The 21,503-nt window shown below is 44.3% G+C and overlaps 1 protein-coding gene across 2 annotated transcripts in view; it reads left to right on the top strand.

Annotated features, from left to right (window-relative positions):
* Window positions 1–137: 137 nt before the first annotated feature.
* Window positions 138–21,503, top strand: part of Sec63 (SEC63 homolog, protein translocation regulator) — a 77,419-nt gene continuing 56,053 nt past the window's right edge. The window contains exons 1-2 of one of the 2 annotated variants that reach the window (XM_059272460.1): window positions 138–234; window positions 793–849. The gene's annotated coding sequence lies outside the window, so the exon portion shown is untranslated. The remainder of the gene's footprint in view (window positions 235–792; window positions 850–21,503) is intronic. The other variant, XM_059272461.1, reaches the window with a different exon arrangement.

Raw genomic sequence — 21,503 nt, 5'->3', positions numbered from 1 at the left:
ATGGCATAAGACGTAAGACCCCTTGCTTAGCTACTGAACTGCGCATGTGCGGTCATACAGCGGGAGGCGTGGCAGAATCCTAACAATCACAGAGCTCACACCTTCCAGCTCCTTCAGTCTGCCCACAGTTAGTCTCGTCGTCCCTTCTCTGCTCACATCGGAGACCATCGTGTAGACAGCAGGCAAATCCGCAGGAATGAGAACACTTCTTAACCAGAAGAGCAGCGTTCAAAGGTGAGCTGTCCGACAGAGCTATTAAAGAGTCGCACGTAGGAAAAAGACAATGTCGGATCGGAGAGATGACCGCCCAGTGGGCTCAGGGACTGCTTCCTCACCTGGGAACCACCTCCTGGGTGACACCACATTATCTCCTAGGCCTTCCCAGGCTCCTTTCATTTCTTGCCTTAGCATAGGTATTTTAGGTCCCTAATGGGTCGTTACAAAGTCATTGATGGGAAATGGCTGTGTTTTCCATGCAGAGTGACTTTGTAAATACTCCGGCTTCCTCCTGGGGACAGCCTCTCCCTCCACCTCAGGGAAGCAGCTTGGCCTCTCTCTCCAGGTAGGTCCCCGTGGATATAGGTTTCTCCATTTTCCCCTAGATATTACTGCAGCTCTTAGAAAATGTAGTTTTACTCTTACTCATGAATTTTATGAACGTGATTTTACTTGTCCCGTTCCCCAATGGATTTCCTCTTCATAAACTCAGGTCTGTTTGGGGCAGTTAAAGAAATGAGACAGGGAGGCTTGGGCATCGCCTCCCTTCCCGCATGGGGCATCTATTATTGGCAGGTGTTGCTGGGAAAACTGACCGTGAACGAGGGCAAGAGAGGAAGACTCCGAAGAGCGGTGAGGAAATAAAGCTGCCTTCCCTGTTCCCACAACTTCCCACCTCTCCGGTTTGAGATGATGACCACCAGCTTTAACATAAAGGTTTTCAGGGGGATGGGCATCTCCTGTCTTCCTAAATATGTTTTATAGGAAATCTGTCCCCAGGGTTAGAGAGAGAGAGACAGAGAGAGAAAGAGAGAGAGAGACAGAGAGAAAGAGAGAGAGGATTCAAGGGAGAAAAGAAGGTCAAGGAGAGGGGGCATGTCACATAGAACTGCAATGCTTCATTTCTTTTCTATTTCAGTAGTACAGTGAAGGGACCACAAAGATTCCAGATTTGTTTGTTTGTTTGTTTGTTTGTTGGAACAGGGTCTTGCCATGTAGCCCGGACTACAGCAGTCTTGCTGTTTCTGCCCCCCAGACACCGGGATTACAGGGTGGAACCACCACTCCCCGCTCACTTGTGGCCCTCCTGGGATCCGCTTGTGGCCTGAGGCCTGAGCCTCTCTCTAGGACAGCTCAGCAGCAAGAGAGACAGAAGTCAGACGGAAAAGCTCTGCCTGACGTGAGCTCCCGATGCCAACAGCCGCAGACCTGCCAGTGCGGCTCCTGTTTCAGTTTCTACTGCCCAGCAAGAGCTCTGCTAGGTGCTTGGAAACAGATTGACTAACATAATGGAACGATTTTGTAATCTGTCATAATACCATAAGCCACAGACCCACAGACTTTGACCCTCCACAGGTATAATAAGCTCCTTTATTCAGCTGCACATACTCTGCCGGTGGGGAGAAAGGAAGGGGGCCGTCTTCTAATTATATAACCTAAGCATATGTTTTGCCAGAGCACAAAGCGTCATATTCATTAGCAACAATCTTTTAAGCTGGGTTCTTGTTACTAGCCTGTTAACTAACTGACAGGTAAGAATTTGTATTAATAACATAATGCAGCCAAGCATGGCCTAGTATGACAGTTTTCTTAAAAATGTAGGCAAGCTCTGCAAGCCGACATGACTGTCAGCCCTTGGGTTGGAATCCTGCTTATCAAGGCTCTTAATGTGCCTGTTAAGCAATATTGCTCCCCCACGGTGAAGTCTGAGAGTCAGTGCAGCTTAGCCCGGAGGACTTCAGTTGTCCCCTCTGATGACACATCTGAATGAGGAACTGATTTTTGCTTGTTTTTTCTTAAAATCTTGTTGGTGTGGTTCATTCATTCTGGCATTCAGTTGGTGGATGGGTGATATTACTCTTTCTCTCTGCCTCATTTTTAATTTTTATTTTATCTCAAGGAGCATAAAAAGAATTATCACTGCCTGGTGTGGTGGCACATACCTGTAAACCCAGCACTTGGAAAGTGGAGGTAGAAGGATCAGGAGTTCAAGGCCAGTCTCCAGTTATATAGCAAGTTCAAGGCCAGCCTGGTGTACAAAATGCTCTGTCTCAAAAATAAATAAATAATAAACCCAAGCCTAATTTTAAATCATCAGCAATTCCATCAGCAATTATGCAAAGAGATGGGTCAACACTCACTGCTTTTGCAAAGGACCAGGGTTTGGTTCCCAGAACCTGTATCTGAAGGCTCTCAACTGCCTGTAACTCTACTTCCAGGGGACCCGACCTCCTCCTCTTGACTGCACAGGCGCCTGCATGCATGCAATGTATATCCATCCGCTCAGGTCCACACAACATGCACAAATAAAATAATAAAATAAAAGGTTTTCAAAGTGTAAGGTGGTTTGGAGAGATGGCACAGTGGGTAAGAACCCTCACTGTCCTTACTAGGGACCTGTGGTTAGTTCCCAGCATCTATACTGGTAGACTCATGATAGCCTGTAAATCCAGCCTGAGGACATCTTCAATGCCACTGGCCCCCAAGGACACCTGCATCCCCATGCACCCACACACAGATGTACACATCATTAAAACTAACAAAAATCTGTTATTTTTTAAATTCATGTGAAGTGATTGGAGAGGAAGCGAATATCTATCATGCTGGGAGTGGTGGTACATGCCTGTGTTACTAGCACTCAGGAGGCAGAGGCAGGCTGATCTTTGTGAGTTCAGGGCAAGCCAGGGCTCCACTGTCTCAAAAACCAAACTCAAACAAAAAACACCCCCAATTAAAAACAAATAAGTAAACAAAAAAACCTATCTTGTCACACACTACTCTCTGCCTTTGAAATTGTACCCATTTTCCAAAACCCACCATAATTAACCTCTTCTCTATGATGCCTTCTCTAACTTCACACACTGACAGAATCAAGTGTTTTCCTCCTCTGCTCTCCTGGACACCAAACTTCTCTTTCAGCCTCTACTCAGTTCAGCTCACGGTAACCATCGTGGAGTACAATCTGGTCCATGCTTTCATCCTTTGTCCCATGATGTCTTGGGGTACAATCTCATCTATTCTTTCACCCTTTGTCCCGTGATGTCTTGGGGTACGATCTGGTCCTTTGTCCCATGATGCCTTGCCTACTGAAAATACTCACTAAATACTTACTAGGTTAATTTGAATTTACTCTCTATTTTGAACTCTAATCCCAGTCAGTCAGTTAATACTCTTGATCTGTCCTGACCATAAGTATTTCTGGAATCTAGTTCTTTTTTAAATCACCTGGGATCTGACTGCTAGCTTCAATCTCAGATTTCTAGGCAGAGACCTTACCAAAATGTAAATATGATTATGAACGTCCCATGACTAAAATCTTTCTGTAATTACTCATTCATCTATCCATTCATCCTTCCCTCCCCCAATGTTTTGTGTACTGTGTTGGATGGGAGCTGGGACTTGAACAGACACCTCCTCATGCTGGTCCAAGTGGCAGGCAAGCAGGGAGACAAGCAATACAAAGATAAGTCAGTACACAGGGAAATTGCCCCTTCCGACCTTGTGTCCATGGTTCTGCATCCTTGGAGTCAAACAATGTGGAGTGAAATTTGTAAAATAAAATTCCACGAACTTAGTAGGTGTGGCGAGGCACACCTGTAATTCCAGCACTCCGAAGGCTCAAACACTGGCAGCCATGCATTTGAAGGTAGCCTGAGCTGCACAATGGATTTGGGGTCAACCTTGGTTACAAAGTGAAATGATGCTCTTGTAAAACAACAAACAAAAACAAAATCCACAAAATAACCTCTCATGCCAAAGTTAGAAAAGTGTTTTCCAGAAAGTTCTAAAAAGCAATACACGGAGCACTGTTCTGCATCCAGGAGAACAGAGTAGCCTGGAGACATCCCGTGGCACTGCCCGCCATTTCCAGCCGCTCAGTCTCTTTCCGCGTGTGTGGTTTGAAATTAGTTTTCTGAATTTTTAGAAGATTGTCATTTTTGTTCCTACGAAATACTGTATAACCACTATTTACATAGTGCTTACGTTGTATTGTAAGTGACCAGAGAGATATGAAGAGATGTGTTAGTGATGGTTGAGAGCACTTATTCTTGCAGAGGATCCTGATTCAATTCCCAACACCCACATGGTAGTTCACAACCATCCAGAATTCTAGTTGCAGGAATGCACATGATACACAGACACACATGTGAGCGAACACTCATACACATAAAATAGAATAAATAAAACAAAACTAAAAGCAAGTAAATAAAAAAAACTAGAGAAATAAGTAACTAGAGATGATTTACAGTATACAAGATATTATGGAGGGTTATATGAAAAGTTGTCATCTCATATAAAGAACTTGTGACCCTTGAGGATAGAGGGTCAGCCTGGGACCAATCCCAGAGTCTATTGAAGGACTACTTGGTGTGTAAGGCCCGAGGGCAGGAAGGGCAGCTGGTGAAGTGGAGTTATTGATGAGAAGGTAGAAATTGCCTGAAGGAGGTTGATGAGTTCAGGATTCATTGCGTAAGCACATTCACAGGTGGCGGTGGAAGCCAAGGAGAGAATCCAGAGGGCTCATTTGGCTTTGCCCCTTAGTGTATGTGCATGTGCATGTGCGTGCGTGCGTGCGTGCGTGCGTGCGTGCGTGTGTGTGTGTGTGTGTGTGTGTGTGTGTGTGTGTGTGTGTGATGAGTGTATGTGTTCATTTGGGCCTGCACACATTGAATGTGGGGGTGTGTGCACATGTGTGCATGTGTGGAGGCTCTAAGTTGACACCGGATGTCAGGTGTCTTCCTCCATGCTTCTCCACTGTATTTTTTGGAGACAGGGTCTCTCAGTGAACCTAAAGTTGATCTACGGATTAGGCTGAGTGGCTCCTGAGCTCCAGGGATTGGCCTGACTCTGCCTTTTCAGTCCTGGAGTTACAGACGCATCCATGCTGTGGTACCTGGCTCACACAGCACACTTTATCAACTGAGCCATCCCCCCATCCCGTTTTCTCTCCCCTTTAATCTCATCCTCAAATCTCCCTGGATTATGTTTTTGGTGAGGACAGTGAGTAAGGTGTCAGCCGCCACTGTCCTTCTGCCGGGTCAAGACTCAGAAAGCCGCTAAAAATGCCTACTTGGGTCGGCCTGCCAGAGGGAGCTCTGGGGTTGGGGAATGAGCGGCTCTGTCTGGGCAGCTTTTTCTCCAGTCACAGCAGGTGACTCTAGGGCCACCTTCTAGCTCTTCCACGCTGATCTGGCCTTGTTTTCTGGTAGAACACCTGTTCTTCAAGACAGTTTAGTTTATATCTTTTCCCGTGTCATCTGTCCCGTCGTTGTGTTCTCCCCCCCCCCCCCCCCCCCCCCCCGCTTCTTCCCTTCCTCCCTCTTTTTCTTGTTTTGTTTGATTCTTTGTGTATCCCAGGCTACCCTGGAACTCACTTTGTAGACCAGGCTGGCCTCCAATTCAGAGATCTGCCTGCTGCTGCCTCATGAGTGCTGGGATTAGAGTCGTGGACCACCCCCCCCACCCCTCCTCACTCTTTTTCTGCTTACACAGTTTAAAGCAAAAATCTGTGGTTTGTGAAATAATACTCATGTATGATAAAGTCTAATCAAAATAAAACAATGTAATCATATACTGCCATGTTAACTTTCCCTTCTTATTCCAGCTAACTTTTTCGATTTTTGAATGTTTTTCCTCTGGCTATATCTATAAAGACATGGCTATACATGATCAACTAGTTCCAAATAACTACCACTTTCCTACAGCTAACTACTGTCTCTACTAACAAGACCTAAGCTGGGGTTGTGTTTTGTTGTTGTTTTGTTTGTCTGTTTGTTTGTTTGGGACAGCATCTCAGTGTGTAGCCCTGGCTGGCCTGAAACACAGAGATGTGCCTGAGAGTTGTGTTTACAGGCGTGTGCCATCACACCCAGCTGCACTGCTATTTTCTGAAGGTCACCTTGTCACACACAGGCTGCCCAGTGGGGGACTTCTTTTTTATCAGGGTTGTTTTCTTTTCGATATTGCACTCAACTTCTTGGCTGTTTTGCAAATAATAGGACATGCCAGACAGATGAAGAGTTCTTGGATAAACTGTCAGCCCCTTACGACACCTTGATTCTGTGTAGTGGAAAATCATTTTTGAGAACAAAATTGGGGTGCTGAGAGCACACAGAAGTATTGATGGGAAGACAAGAGAAGTGCCTCAGTGGGTCACTTTCCACGATGGTGTGGGGAAGACGTTCCTTTTCGTATTATGATTCGTATTACTGTTGTTCAGTTTAGCGATGTACCCACTCTGGATTGATTTCAGGTGATTGAATTTCTCCTCATAGAGAGTCCTATGTTCTTTACTCCTTGCTCACATCAAATGAAGCCTGTTTATTTCACAGCAGCTGGCATGGGGGTGAGGAGGCAGAGAGAGGAGAAAAGGAGAGAAGGACCATGGCCCCAATATCTCCTCTAGGGGAAAACCTCCCACCCACCTCCCAGAAATGACTTAGCTTTCTTCAAGTAGATCTTACTTGTTAAAAGTCCCAACAGTAGCGAAGGCTGGTGACCAAGTCTTTAAAAAAATCAACTTTTGGGTGACGTTCCAGATCAAATTGCACATATAAAGGGAGACATGAAATGGTAAAACGTAAAATCTTTTTGTGTATGATATATACATGTGTGTATGTGTCTGTGGCATGTGCGAATGTGGCTGTGTACACACCTGCAGTGCCCGTGTGGCTGCCGGGAACAACTTTGGAAGCTGGTACAAGCTTTCACTTGGTTTGAGATGGACACTATCTGTTACTTGCTGCTGCAGTAGCAGGCCAGCTGGCCCATTAGCTTTTGGGGATTCTCCTGCCTCTGTCCTGAATCTCACCATAGAAGGAATGGGATTACATTTGTGCACCACACAGCGCTGGATTAATACAGGTTCTGGGGATTCGAACTCGGATCCTCACACTTGCATGGCAAGTGCTTTACCCACTGATCCACTTGTGCAGCCCAAGATATACATATATACATACATACATACATACTTTCCTAGAGACTTCATTGTAGTCAGAAGACTTCCTGTGTCCTGGCCTGCCTGCAGTCAGGACAAATCTCTCCCACTCGCATCCCCCAAGTAAACACACAGATGCTTATATTAATTATAACTGCATGGCCATGGCTCAAGCCTTTTGCTAGCTAGCTCTATATCTTAAATTAGCCCATAACTATTCATCTATGTATCGCCACATGTTCCGTGGCTTTACTTGCGTCCCATTACATGTTGCTCCTTGGGCGGCTCACTGGCCTCTCTCCCTGCCTTCTTTCTGTCTCTCCCTTTGATTTTCCCGCCTGCCTCTCAGCTGCCTTGCCATAGGCCAAATGGCTTTATTTATCAACCAATCAGAGCAACACATATTCGCAGCATACAGAAAGACATTCCCCATCACTTGACTGTACCACTGACGCCTCTGTGGGTTTGGCTGTGTTATCCTGGGCAATGCCTCTCTCTTCCCTGGGCTGACAATAGAGTTTTTCATCCTGTCTTGCCTCCTCTTCTCAGTCTCCCCATCCCATAAGTTCTAGGGCACAAATATCTCTTGATCCATCCGCATGTTTCCATCTCTCTTTTTGAAAAATTATACTATCCTGGGTTACCTAAGGCAACTTTTATGCAAGTATATAACGTACTCTGAATATTCCCCCCCCCCCGTACTTCTCTCCTCTGCCCTTTTTCATTCCTCTCCCTCCACGAGTACTTCGTTCCCCTACACTCTACACTCATCTTGCTTGTTTGTCTTTGAGATAGGGTCTTGCAGAACGCTCCTGGCTGCTGGAGATCTCTAAGCAGAGCAAGCTGGTCTTAAACTCAGTGCAATGTTCTGCTGCCTCCTGAGTGCTAGGATTACAGGTGTGTGCCATCTTGCCTGGCTTCCATCTTTACTCTGCAATCATTTCTCCCTTAGACTATAAAAGTGTCACCCAGACTCCCAACCTAAACTTACCACCACCTTTAATCCATTTCTCTCTAACTTAGCCAGAGGATTTTTTTTAAAGAAATCATCCTTCCTTTTCCTTTTATTTTTTTAAGGATTGATCCCTTGAGGATTTCTTCTTTTTTAAACATTTTTAAATGATTTATTTATTCTTATTTTATGCAATTGGTGTATTGCTTGCATGCATGTTTGTGTGAGGGCATTACATCCCCTGGAATTGGAGTTACAGGCAGTTGGGAGTTGCCATGTGGATGCTGAGAATTGAACCTTCGTCCTCTGGAAGAACAGCTGGTACTCTTACCTGGGGAGCCACTTCTCCAGCCCTGAGAATTTTATACATTGTATGTTGATCATATTCACTCCCCTTCCCAAACCCACCTCCTCACTTTTATATCAACCCAACTTTGTGTCCTCATTTTCTCTTGAGAGCTGCTGGAAGCAAGAGGCCGTGGGAGTATACAGCAGGTGACAACTAGTGTTCAGCTGGGCAACCCACCAGACTCTCTGATGGGGAGCCCCACTTGGCAAGACCATGGAGTTACTGACTGTTAATGACCAGGTGCTCCTGTCTGTAATTTCTCTCATATGCCATTTCATTTCTTCACTGAAAACAGCTGTGGGTGTTTTCCCACACTGGTGTGTTTATCTCATGCATATACTCCATCTATTGGGCACACATATCTGTGGATGGTCAGAAAGATGACTTCTCACTTAGCTGTATAAAATTGATATACAGAAAATATACCAGGATGTGCTTCATAACTAGATCTATTGTCCCACGAGGACTGTAGACCCTTAAAAGCCTGCTTTGTTCCTTTTGCTCAGACCAACTGCACACATTTAGCTCATTTTTACCTCAGAGCAAGTCCAAACTAGACTAAAACCTTTGTAAATAGATCATAAGTTTAAAACTTTATAATTATGCACAAGGTCAGAGTTGCAGGTGTCCAACCAAGGTTATCTGTACAAAGCACCCTAAGAAAAGCATGCCAGTTCTTCGCTTGCCAAGTCGCTGATAAGGAGCCATGTCTCAGAGTTTGTCACACTGGGCACTGCACCCCTCCCTCTGGTCCTGAGACCTGGGAACCTTGTGTTACCATGGTGAATGGCTCAGCTCCTTATCGTTTACCCCAGGAATCTGCTTTCGACCAGTGAGAAGTAACTCTTGTAACTTTTTCTATTGCTTCAAGTCTCCTAAAAAATAAGAATTTTTAGGCTAAAGGAGAAGAAGCTAGGAAGGGTTTAGAATTAGGACAAGAAAATTAGATGCATAGGCAGAACAATAAAGAGACATGCGAAGAAGAGGAAGTGTGTGAGTTGATTCATTCTCCCTTAGATTCTTAAGTTTCCCTTGCTTGCTATAGTGCCTTTTCTGGGCCCTGAAGGGGATCTTGAGGTTGGACCTCAAAGGACCCCATTAGTTTTCTTTTCAAATCCATGGAGTCCCATTTGTGTTACACAGATACTCTTGGGTGTATGGTCATCTACTGGAGCATGGTTGACCTACCAAGGGACCAATCACACCCTTTAAAAAGCTCTCTTTTCCAGCAGCTCTCAGTTATTCATGGCTCCTCAGCTAGGGGGTGGGACTTCATGCCCACCTTCCCCCCTTTTGTGGGATTTTTGTCTGGCTTGAGGTTGCACGGGTCTTGTGCATGCTGGCCCAACTGTTTGAATCACCTCCCTCTTGCAGTCTTTCACATTCTAACGAAGCTCATTCTCCACATTGGAGACTAGAGGCCCTTCTTGATCTGTTCCACCCTGCCAGAGCCTCTCCTGGAACCTTCCTGTCCTTCCATTTTTGAAGCTTCCTTGTGCAATGTTTCTCTCAATGGCTCTTCACTCTTTTGTTCCCCTTCATGTGTATTGGACTTTTACCTGCATGTATGTCTGTGTATCACGTGCATGCCTGAGGGCTGTGGAGGCCATCTGGGTGTCGTATCCCCTGGAACTAGTCACAGATGGTTGTGAGCCCTCGTGTGGGTGCTGAGAATTGTGCTCAAGTACTCTACAAGAGCAGCCGGTACAGTTGAGCTGTCTCTCCAGTCACATCCTTTACTCTTAATGTCTGTCCCTTCCTTAGTTTTCCAGCCTGAAAACCAGCTCAACTGTACACGCCTGGGGTCCCAGTGCTGAAGAAGCAGAGGTTTTTATGGTAATTACTGTAAACTTGAGTCCAGCCAAGTCTACACAGGACAGCCAGGGAACTTAGCAAGACCTTGCCTCAAAAATAAACAAATGAATAGATAAATAAAGAAAACTGGAACACTGTGTCTGTTAGGATTCTGCCGCTTCCCATGCACAGTGACACAGACAAGGCCCTGCCTTCTGCCTTGTCCCCAGTTCCAGAAGAATGAGTCCTCACCCCACAAGCTTTTCTCTTCCCAGTTCCCTCTTCTAATTAACTACTCAGCTAACTGTTACAGGATCACCACAGAGCTGGAGTCCAAGGACCATCAGATATACCCAGATGGTAAGGAACTGTAACAGTTAAAAGGTATTTATACTCCAAAAAGGGTCTGGGCTCTGCAAAAATAGACTTTAATATAACAATCTATTACTGTTAAATGCTCTCAGCAATTGATCACCTGTGTCTCCTGAATGCTAAACTAATAAAGGAAACAGGTGCCTTAAAATAATCTGTCTCTGATAAAGCTTATCTCTGGTAATTAAAAATATGTTCCACTCTCTCTCTCATTAACACTAACCAATATAAGCAGAGTATCAAACACTACAATGGTCACCAGCCCAAGACTTTAATTTTCTCATGGCCACTTCTCAATATGTTTAAAAAATTTTCCCCAAGCTGCAGAAACCAGCTTAAACCTATCTGACAGGTCAGATCTACTTCAAGATAAATGCCAAACCCCAACTTTCCTGGTCTCAGGACCCCCTCTATCACCCTGGGAACCCCTCAAAGGGAAAAAATAAAAATAAAAATAAAAATTCTTTCTTCTAAGCTTTTCTCTGTCTCACCAGCATCCTGTCAGACACAAGCAGCCAGAGTCCCAAGCCAAGAAAGACGAACAGCTCCAAGGCAGCAGACAACAGCCCACCATCCTAGGACACCTGTGTACCTCAGAAGCCCCCTTCCCTACCCCTCAAGAGTCAATTGAAGCCCACCAAGTCAGCTGGAAGCAGTTTTTCTGGGAGAAACAACGCCCCCACTCCTGTTCACCTGCTTTTTTATAATAAGCAAAAGGTCTGGAATGTTGGGATTCTTCCCATCCCCCCAAAGTCTAAAAAGAATGAATGTATTCTTCCTGTTCTGTGTTCCAACTCTGCTACTTCTATCCCACCCCCAGAACCCTGTCCCGGGCCAGCCTCTCTCACACTGGGTTCTGGAAACAGCCTCAACTCAGCCTTGGCCCCCGAGGGTCTCCATTTTCCTCTTTGCAGCTTATGGCTGCACGAACCGCTGCCCTCAAGCACTGTTCCCATCACCCGGGTAGCTCCCCTTCCAGACATCTCCAAGAGCTCCACTTGCCTCTTGAATTAAATTAAAAGTCCTAATCATGGGCTTCAAGGGTCTCTACCAATTAACTGCTTCCCCACCCCCACACCTAACTGATAGCGCCTTTTCACCGGCCCTCTAGGGCGGCTTCCCTGCTGCCCCTGCTCATCCCTCATCTGGCCTCACTGGACTCGCCTTTGTCTGCCTCCAAGACTGCTCTTTCTTCCTCCGAAATTATATTCCTCTCCTCTCCAAAAATATTGCTCAATAATCGTTTCATCTTCTGAATATTTTCTAAATCAATTCCTCGGGACTTTGTCCTTCCTGTCAGAACGCGTTTTCAAGAATGTGAGGTATTTGTGCATATCGTGCTCGGTGTCTTCTGCTGACTTATTTTTAATACCGCCTGCCCTGTGTGGGTCCAGTCACTCTAAGGACAAAGAGGATGCCTTTCCCTCACCTGTGACTCCCTGCGACTTCAAAATAAGCTTCAGTTCCTTCCTTATTTTCACAATAGACATGGAAGTAGATCCAAAAAATGGGGCAGCCTAAAGAAAATTGGTTTTGTAACCTAGATTCTGGGTCAGTCTGACCACGTGCAGTCTCACCTGAACAGGGGTTTCTTCTAAGCCTCCTCACTGTGGGAGAATCTTCAGGTGCTTGTTAGAAAGAAATACAAAAAAAAAACCAACAAAACAAAAAAACCCTCCTTGGCTGGAGTAGAACATGTACTTAGCCTGCATGAGGCCCTGGGTTCCATCCATAGTACCAAAATAAAATAAAAGGATGTGTTTAGCAGCAGCTCTGTGCCGCACACCCAGGAGCACCACACAGGTGACTCCACCGGTACATCAGATGAATTGGGCCTTAGCTCTCAATTACAAGAACATTAAGGAGCCAGAAGAGTTTATGTAATCCGCCCTTGTCACTGAGGCAAGTCTTCATGATTCTTAAACTCACACTGTCCAGGAGGATGCCTCTGACCAAGCTGCCCTTGGCGAGTGCTGGGAATCTAAACCCACCCGGAATTCACACCCTGGCAGTGGTGTGGCTACCACAGAAATCTGTGGTCATCTTGTCCCTGTCTTGTGGCTCTGCCCATTGTTTATACTTGTCTGGCTTTTGAGAGACAAGACTCTTCCTGTAAAGGGTAACTTTTAAATTTTAAGCCAAATGAAATAAGCCCAATTCAGAAAGACTTTATGTTTTTTCTTATGCAGAACCTAGATTTAAAAGTGTGTGTGTGAGAGACGAACCCGGCAAGGGGCTCAAGAGGGGATGAAAAAATCTCAAGGCTTGGGATAGATAGAGCAATGGGATTCATTGCCATGAAGGCATCAGGATGACTGTCTGGGAAAGGAAGATTCCTTTAATATTGCCTGGAGTCTCTCCCCACACAATCCACAAATGTGTTATTTACACACAGTGTAATAAGTGTGCAGACACAGGGACCCTCACTTCTGCATAGGCTTTGAATGGTAGGTGGAGAAACATGGTTTACAGAACAACTTGGTCTCCTTCAGCCTTCCCTGTTTTCTCAGCCTCCACAACTTCCTACAGGCAAGTTTGGGAGGACTCTGCCTGTATCAGTTCTGTTTGTGTTCATCTTTCAAACAACGGGCTGAATTGGAGCTAGATGAAGAGACCTAGGAATTGAAGGGGCTCGTGAGATGAGCCCCGTAAGAACTGTTCTCTCTGATGTGTTCCCATTGTCCCCAGTTGGCTTTCATCACAGCACTTTCGTCCCCTGTTGTGGAATATTTAACTATGCAAAGATGTGTTGCATTTGTTTAACTATGTAAAGATGTGTTATATTTGTTTAACTATGTAAAGATGTGTTATATTTGTTTAACTATGTAAAGGTGTATTGCATTTGTTTAATTACATAAAGATGTGTTATATGTGTTTAACTGTGTAAAGATGTGTTGCATTTGTTTAACTATGTAAAGATGTGTTATATTTGTTTAACTATGTAAAGATGTGTTGCATTTGTTTAACTATGTAAAGGTGTGTTATATGTGTTTAACTGTGTAAAGATGTGTTGCATTTGTTTAACTATGTAAAGATGTGTTATATTTGTTTAACTATGTAAAGATGTGTTGCATTTATTTAATTATGTAAAGGTGTGTTGCTGTTTTACCTTGCCTGCTTAAGGAACCTGATTGGTCTAATAAAAAAGCTGAATGGCCAATATTGAAGGATGAGGTATAGGCGGGACTTCCGGAATTTAGGCTTGGGAAAAGGAGACAACAGGGAGATGCCAGGGGCCAGACAGACATGGAGGAAGCAGGGAAGTAGGACATACAGAATGAAAGAAAGGTAAAAAGCCTTGAGGCAAAACGTAGATGAATAGAAACAGGTTAAATTAAATTAAAAGAGCTAGTGGGACAAGCCTAAGCTAAGGCCAAGCATTCATAATTAATAATAAGTTTCCTTGTCTATTTGGGAGCTGGTTGGCGGCCCAAAGAAAATTCCACCTGCAGTCCCCAAATTTGCTATCATGGTAACCACAGACAATACCATTATTCTGCCCAGGCTGAATTTTCTGAGACACTGGGCCAGACTGCAGTTTCAAAGGTGAAATGCCCTTTCACACACTACAACTCATTTCTAGGGAACATTACCTTTTGTAGATGAGGAGAATGGAAAAGGGAGAACCTTGGACTCTTCCGGGAGAGCTTCTGAAGCTGAAGAGTGACCTCTTTTGGTAGAGAGACAGAAGGGGGGGTCATTTTAACCGAGATGGAGAAACCTAGGGCCCACGGATGGCTTCAGAGGGTCTGTGAACCTGTAGAGCTGCATGCAAAATTGGGGCTTGTTGGGTTAGTGAGACGGCTCAGTGAGTAAAGACACTTGCTGGCGAGCCTGATGGCCCAAGTTTAATCCCCAGGAACCATACGGTGGAAGGAAAAATCCAATTTCTACACACTTCTGGCACACACACACACACACACACACACACACACACACACACACGCATGTGCGATGTAATGAAAATAATTTTTAAAAAAGATATTTAAAAATTTTTTTAACTGTGCTTTTTTTTCCAAAAAAATTTGTTAAGTTTTGTAAGTTCCTCGTGAAAGATTCTACTGAGTTGGATCTGTATTTCTCAAAGTATTTTCCGCCAAAAATCACCTGCTGCAGTCAGTCACTTGAAGAGCTTCAAAACCCCTTCTTCTGCCCCCCCCCACGAGGTCTTTTGTATGAGACTCTCCAGGATTATGGCAGGAGACATTGTTTTACATTTTCACTTAATTACTTACTTCGTGTATTTATTTTAATAGGTTCCACTCTGTAGAGTAGGAGAGCCTTAAACTTACTGTGTAGCCTGCATCAAACTTCTTCCTACTTCAGCCTCGTAAGTGCTGGACTTGTAGGTACGAGCCCCCATATCCAGAACACTAATTTGTTTTTCTATATCCTGAGCAAAGCATCCTTTTGCCTATCTCAAGAATTTAAGAATTTATCCTCTTCTCCGGCCCACCCCCACCCCCAGTCTCTCTGGTGGAAGAAGCCACGTTTGTTTGGAGCATGTGACATCATGACTATAAAGAGTCAGGAATTTGTGGTCTGTTTGCCTTAAAAGTTCACTCATGTATGAAAAAGGCTTGTCGGATGGGGCAGGGTCCAGTTTTGTATTCTTTGATTGCCATCTGCTGGTGGGTCTCCATACTGGAAGACAGAAATTCCCTGGCAGATTGGATCAGCCTGGGGGGATCCTTTTGCTTCCCAAGTGGCTGGTACCTCAGACGTGTGGCACCAACCCTGGTTTGAGAACGATACTTTGAACACTCATAATGAGCGAAGAGAGTCAAGGGTAGTGTGGTGGTGATGGTAGAGAAGATAACAGACAGTTTTGTTCCCTCAAACAGTATTTATTTAATAACCTCTACTAAAGACTAGATGCTGGGGACCAGGGCAAAATGATCCTCATAGAGATTTAATTCCTGGGCATGAGACATTAAGCACATAAGTGTCTATGCTAAGTGATTCCCAGCAAAATAAATGGGAACAGAAGATGAGGAAGTGATGTGGAGGGGGCCACTGTTTAGACAGGAAGCTCTGGGAAGGCCTTTAGGAGGTGACTTGGCATAAGCCTGAACAAGGTGACTTTTGTTGAGTATTTCTCTATGTAGACCCTGAGCCAACGGTTTCCTGTGCAGTGCAGGGCATAACCCTCTGTCCATACCCGAGCGCTAGGTCCTGCCGCAACCCCATCTGAATCACTGAAGAAGAGAGAAAAGGAGCCGGAACCGAACGACTCCTTGGTACTGTCCTTTCATATCACTTTATAACTTTTCAAAGCTCTTTCATGCAAATGGAATAATATATGCAGAATTGCTTTGTGGGTGATAAAGTACTATGCAAATGCAAGTAATTAAAATTGTAACTATTTTAATGCAGACTGATTTGACCTTCATGGCATCCTTTGAAGGAAATAAGGTGTGTAGTATTATATCCTTCTATAGACCAAAAACACACATACACTTCCCTCTGATGTACCTTTGAAGTGACTTAGCCAAGGTCACAAAAGCAGTCAAGGGCGTATTCAAAACCAGTTTCTAAGGAATATTATTATTTTAAAGTTTGGGACTTCTGTTCTTGAGATGATAAATTATACTCAATATATTTCTTGCCAAGCTTATTTATAACCACATTAATCATCAGAGTTAAAAATGGTTTAGTGCTCAACAATAAGCCTTCAAGGGCTTGATTTCAGATGCCCGAGGTCAGGAGGAATTAGCAACAGTCCCAATGCAAGACTTATTACACGTAGATGTTGGCGTTTGCTCTCTTTCCCTTCCCAGGACCAGAGTCCCCTCCAGCCACTAAGGGCTCCTGTCAGAGGCTGGGGGCATGTTCCGTTTTAGAGAGCCCTACGGCAGCAGATGCAGGGTGAAAGGCACTCCGGTGGCAAAGTGGCTGGCTAGTGGCTTGAGGAATCTACCCTAACTCTCCTCCTGTCCCTGCCTGGAGCCACACACTGTCCCCATCCAACAACCCCCTCCGCCAGGAAAGCCTGGTTCGAGAATTCTCCCTACACCTTTCCATAAACTGCTCCTCATATCCTTCTTCAAGGATTGGCGTTAAGAGCTAACTACAAACAAAAAACAACAACAAAAGAACTCGGTGCCTTAGCAGAGGTCACAGCAGCCTCAAGACCGACCAGAAGGGGCCCAGACATTGAGGGTGACTTTTTATAATATTCTATCCAGGAGAGAAGCCAGAGCATCCTGTGAGGGACAGAAAGCAGAGAGGCCAAGAGTACGTTATAGAAATATAGCAAAACCATCCACCTTTACAACGAAAAGCCTAGCAGGCCATTTGTGATCGTGTGAGCCTATAATCCAGTACTTGGGAGGATGACCTCAAGCTCTGTCCTACTATAAGTAGAGAACTCTGACCTCCACACTTATGCCATGACACCCAAGGCAACCACATAAACAAATAAAATGTTAAAAATTAAAATATATGACAAATATGATCTTGAATTATAGTATTCCAAAACTTAGGAGGCCTTTATTTTACAATTCTCTGTAAAATTACCAGGCTTTAAAATTTTGTGGGCTATGTGAAACCCTCATTTCAAAAAAGCCAATAAAACAAAATAGAGTTTGAAGAAGTTATGGGTCATAGTGGGAACTGATTGTTTCTTTGTGAGACACAATCTCATTCTGTGGCCCAGGCTGTCCTGGAACTCACTATGAAACCGAGGCCATCCCCAAACTCATGGAGATCCTCCTGCCTCAAGGTCATGAGTCCTCTATGCCAGAAACAGACAAAATGTTTGTGTATTTCCATGATGTAAGAATTTATCAAATAATGATAAGTTTATATGATTTAGCTTTCTTGGTTTGGTTTGGTTTGGTTTGGTTTTTCGAGACAGGATTTCACTATGTAGCCTTGGTTGTGCTGGAACTCCCTCTATAGACCAGGCTGGCCTCAAACTCATGGAGATCTGCTTGCCTCTGCCTCCTAAGTGCTGGGACCAAAGGTGTGTGCCACCACCACATATATGTTATATATATGAATGTTTTGCCTGCATGCATGTCTGTGCACCACAGGCATGCCTGGTGTCTGCATAGGTCAGAAGAGGGTGTCAGATCCCCTGGAACTGGAGTTACAGATGTTTGTGAGCCACCATGTGGGTGCTGAGACTCGAACTTGGCTCTTCTGCAAGAGCAACAAGTGCTCTTAATCACTAGCCAGCTCTCCAGTCCCAGGGGGTATACTTTGATCCTCTCTCCTTTTCTTATTCTCTCTCCCTATCTGATTCAATTTAGGACACCTTCAAGCCACATTTACAAGGGAGGCTGGGTCACGGTGGCCACGGCACTGAACATACAGTAGCAATGGTCACAGGCTCTCGTCCTTGCTCCATTCACTTAGCGCTGACACTCCAGGACTGCCTGCATTGCTAGTGTTGGAACTCACATTCTGCAAGCAATAGGCAGCCTGAGCGAATGGACCTGCGATCAAAGTTTTGTCCTTTTTCCTTCTCTCTATCCCTGCTGATTATATTAGCGACATAACCATAAAATTTGCCTATAAAGTCCAGGCAAGTTAGTCTGACCTTCAAAGCCCTTTCCAAACTGGCTCCTCCTTACCATCTTAATCCCATAAAGGGGTAACGTGGCCTGGCTGGAGCTGAATCCCAGGACCTTCTGGAGCTGGGCCTGGTGCCCTCTTCACCTTGTAGCTGTTAACTAACATTCATCGGTCTGCGAAGTACCAAGGAGTCCTGTGAGTAGAACCCGTGAGCTCTGCCCACACGTGGGCAGGTACGCATGCACAGGTCTGACTGAGAAGGGAGCCAGTGTCCTTGTCTGTCTGTGTCACCACATCTAGGCTTTAGCGTGAGGAATGAGTGGTTAGCAGTGGACAGAGACTGTGGACCTTGCACTTCATTTTCGTGCTCTGGGAGAACACGGTCTGTGCACTAGCTGGTGCTCAAGATTCCGTATTTATTTCAGTTTGTTTTGTTTAATGGTGTGAGGGTTCTAGCCCCAGGCTTTGTTCACAGAGGTAGCAGGGCTAGATACTGACCAGAACTCTTTCTTTGAGCTTCTTTACTGGCTTCTCTAGTCCCAATCCAACTTCGGAAAATACTCTGCCAGCAATTGCCAAATTCCTGCGTTTGTTTGTATGTTTTTGTTTTGTTTTTAAAAGCAGAAAACATTTATTTGAAAAGAGCAAGTAGATATGTGGAGAGGAACAAAATGGGTGGTGACTGTAATTAAACACATTTTATATATATATATATATGTGTGTATGTGTGTGTGTGAAAATATCATAATGAAACCAGTTGTTTTTACACAATTGGTATAAACTAATTTTAAAAGGAGGTTTAAAATAAGGAGTCATTTTCCTTTTCCATTGAGTACCACTCTTTCTAATTTCTACTAGTGAAAAGATTGACAAGAAAGCTCTGGGTAGGGGCTGGAAAGATGACTCAGCTGTTAAGAGCAGTGACTGCTCTTCCAGAGGACCCGGGTTCAATTCCCAGCACATGGCAGCTCACAACTCTCTGTCCAGTTCCAGAGGATCCGACACCCTCACACGGACACACATGCAGGCAAAACACCAATGCATGTAAAACTAAATAAATCTTTAAAAAGACAGCTGGCTTTGATCACGTAGTCACCAAATTCTCTCTAACAACAGAAATAATCCTCAGGTGTGTTGCAATTTTAAGATTTCACCTTTAGGTTGTGAAATTATCAGCAGTAAACGCAAGAACAATACCTCTTTGGGTTCTTTTACGGTCTGATCTTGTCAAACTGACTGAACCAGCCTGTGTTAGTCAATTTCCATTACTGTGGCAAAATATATGAGGAAAATGATGCAAAGTGGGAACGATTTATTTTGGGCTAGTGTCTTGGAGGCTTTGGTGAATAGTCTGAGGCTTTGTTACTGTAGAGGGATGGGGTCAGAATCCAATGGTGGGGAGCTTCTCTTTAAGCGAAGCGGCTCATCTTGTGTTGAAAGGAAGCAGAGAGGAATGATCCGCCAGGACAGGATCTACCTGCCCCTCGTGACCTTGTTCCTTTGTGGGGGCCTCCTCTCCTGTAGTTTCCACCACCTACAAATAATCCATACATTTCTGAAATTATCAATGCGTTAACCCACTGATGAAGTCAGAGCCCTAATGATCCACTCACTTCCCCAAAGCCTGCCTTTAGTTTATTGTTGCGCTGGGGACTAAGCCTTCAACATTTGAGCCTCTGGGGAACATTCTGGACCCAAACCAAAACACAGGCATGGCAGAAAGTGTTGAGAATTCTGCAGACAGACACCCTGGAGACTGTCCCCGATAAACACACACTTTTTTAAAAAGACTTTTTTAATTGAAAAAATTTATGCAATATTTTGTTCATGTTTCCCCTCCTTCAGTTTTTCCCAGATCCTCCCCACTCAACCTTGCGTTCTTTTTCTCTCTTTCAAAAACAAAAGCAAAACAAAAACATAAAAATCAAGAAATAACAAGAAACACAAAAATCCACAAAAATAAAACAAGCAAGCAAAAGACCAATAGGACAAAAAAAAATAAAAATAAAAATAGAAAATAAAAAAGCTAAAACAAAGTAAAATAAAACAATACTGTTTTCATTTTGTGTTGGCCAACTACTTCTGGGCATGTGGCTGCTGTGGAATATTCCTTTACGCTGTGTGAAGATATGTCGCTGTGACTGGTTTAATAAAAAGCTAAATGGTCAATAACTAGGCAGGATTTGGGGGGCAGAGAGAACGCTGGGAAGGAGGAGGAGACGGCAGGCGTTACAGAGCAAATGGACAATACGCAGATGAGGGAATAAAGCCCTAATCTGGGCTACATGTATAGAGTAGTGACGTCAGCTATTGGGGACCTACTGTTGCCAGCCCTTGGCCTGACACCCTTTCATACGTTAACGGATTTACCAGGCCACAAAAAACGCTACACAGTAGGGTGAATAAATGAAGTCACCAGCCCAAGGCCATGCAGGTAGTAAATAGAAGAACCGTGAATCTTCCTGCTGTGGAAGCCCATACTCTCTATAGTCTTTTTGTTCTCCTACACCTCTCGCCATATCTTCCAATATTGTGCATACTCCACAGTTGAACTCTGTCTCAAATCTCTGTCATCAATTTGATCCATACTTCTGTCTACTTAAAAAAGAAAAAAAAAACGTTTATGGTGTTCAATAAAATTTAGAGCATCTGACAATGTAATAGTCAGCATCTCCCTTTTACCTTAACATATTTTCATGACAGTATACACTTGCTGCTTTTGTCTACTGATATTAAATTTGGGGGAGGCTCTACAGCTTGGACACTGGACGTTCTCCTTAGCACAATGAAGACCACTTGGAGCTGGCTAGGAATAACATTTAAAAAAAAAATCATAAATCTTGACCTGGCGGTGGCCTGGGGCCTCTGATTCCAGCTACTTAGGAAGCTGGAACTGAGGCAGGAAGGTTGCATACTCAATTTTTTAAAGGCTATATTTTAAAGAGTTAACAAGCTCCCCAAGAGATTTGTGGTTTACATTAAAATCGGGGAGTTCCTAGTCTACGCCTTTGGGGAGTTCCTAGTCTACGCCTTTGAATATAATCCCTGAAGCCACCATACTTTGTGAAAGTTCCCAAGTGTTCGTTTTTTTTTCACAGAACTTCCCAGGACTGTTGCCTGAGTGGATTAGGGCCCTAAGGATCATCTGATGACATCTCCTTTGCCTTCCCATGTACTTAAGCACTTAAATGGGATATTGGTTGTCATGGTGATAGAAAGCCACTACAAGAAGAAGTCTGAGAATTGTGCTTCAGAAGTTTGCTTGCCAATTGGAAGCAGCTGAGAGAGATTCCCACCTCTCTAGAGGGCAGCCTCACCACCGGGAAGTTTTCAGGTTTCCTCAAGACATCCTTATGTGCAGC

This window comes from Peromyscus eremicus, chromosome 8b, assembly GCF_949786415.1.
Source record: "Peromyscus eremicus chromosome 8b, PerEre_H2_v1, whole genome shotgun sequence".
NCBI classification, from domain to species: domain Eukaryota; kingdom Metazoa; phylum Chordata; class Mammalia; order Rodentia; family Cricetidae; genus Peromyscus; species Peromyscus eremicus.
Note: the sequence above shows the minus strand (reverse complement) of the source record. Positions and strands in the feature narration are given on the sequence as shown.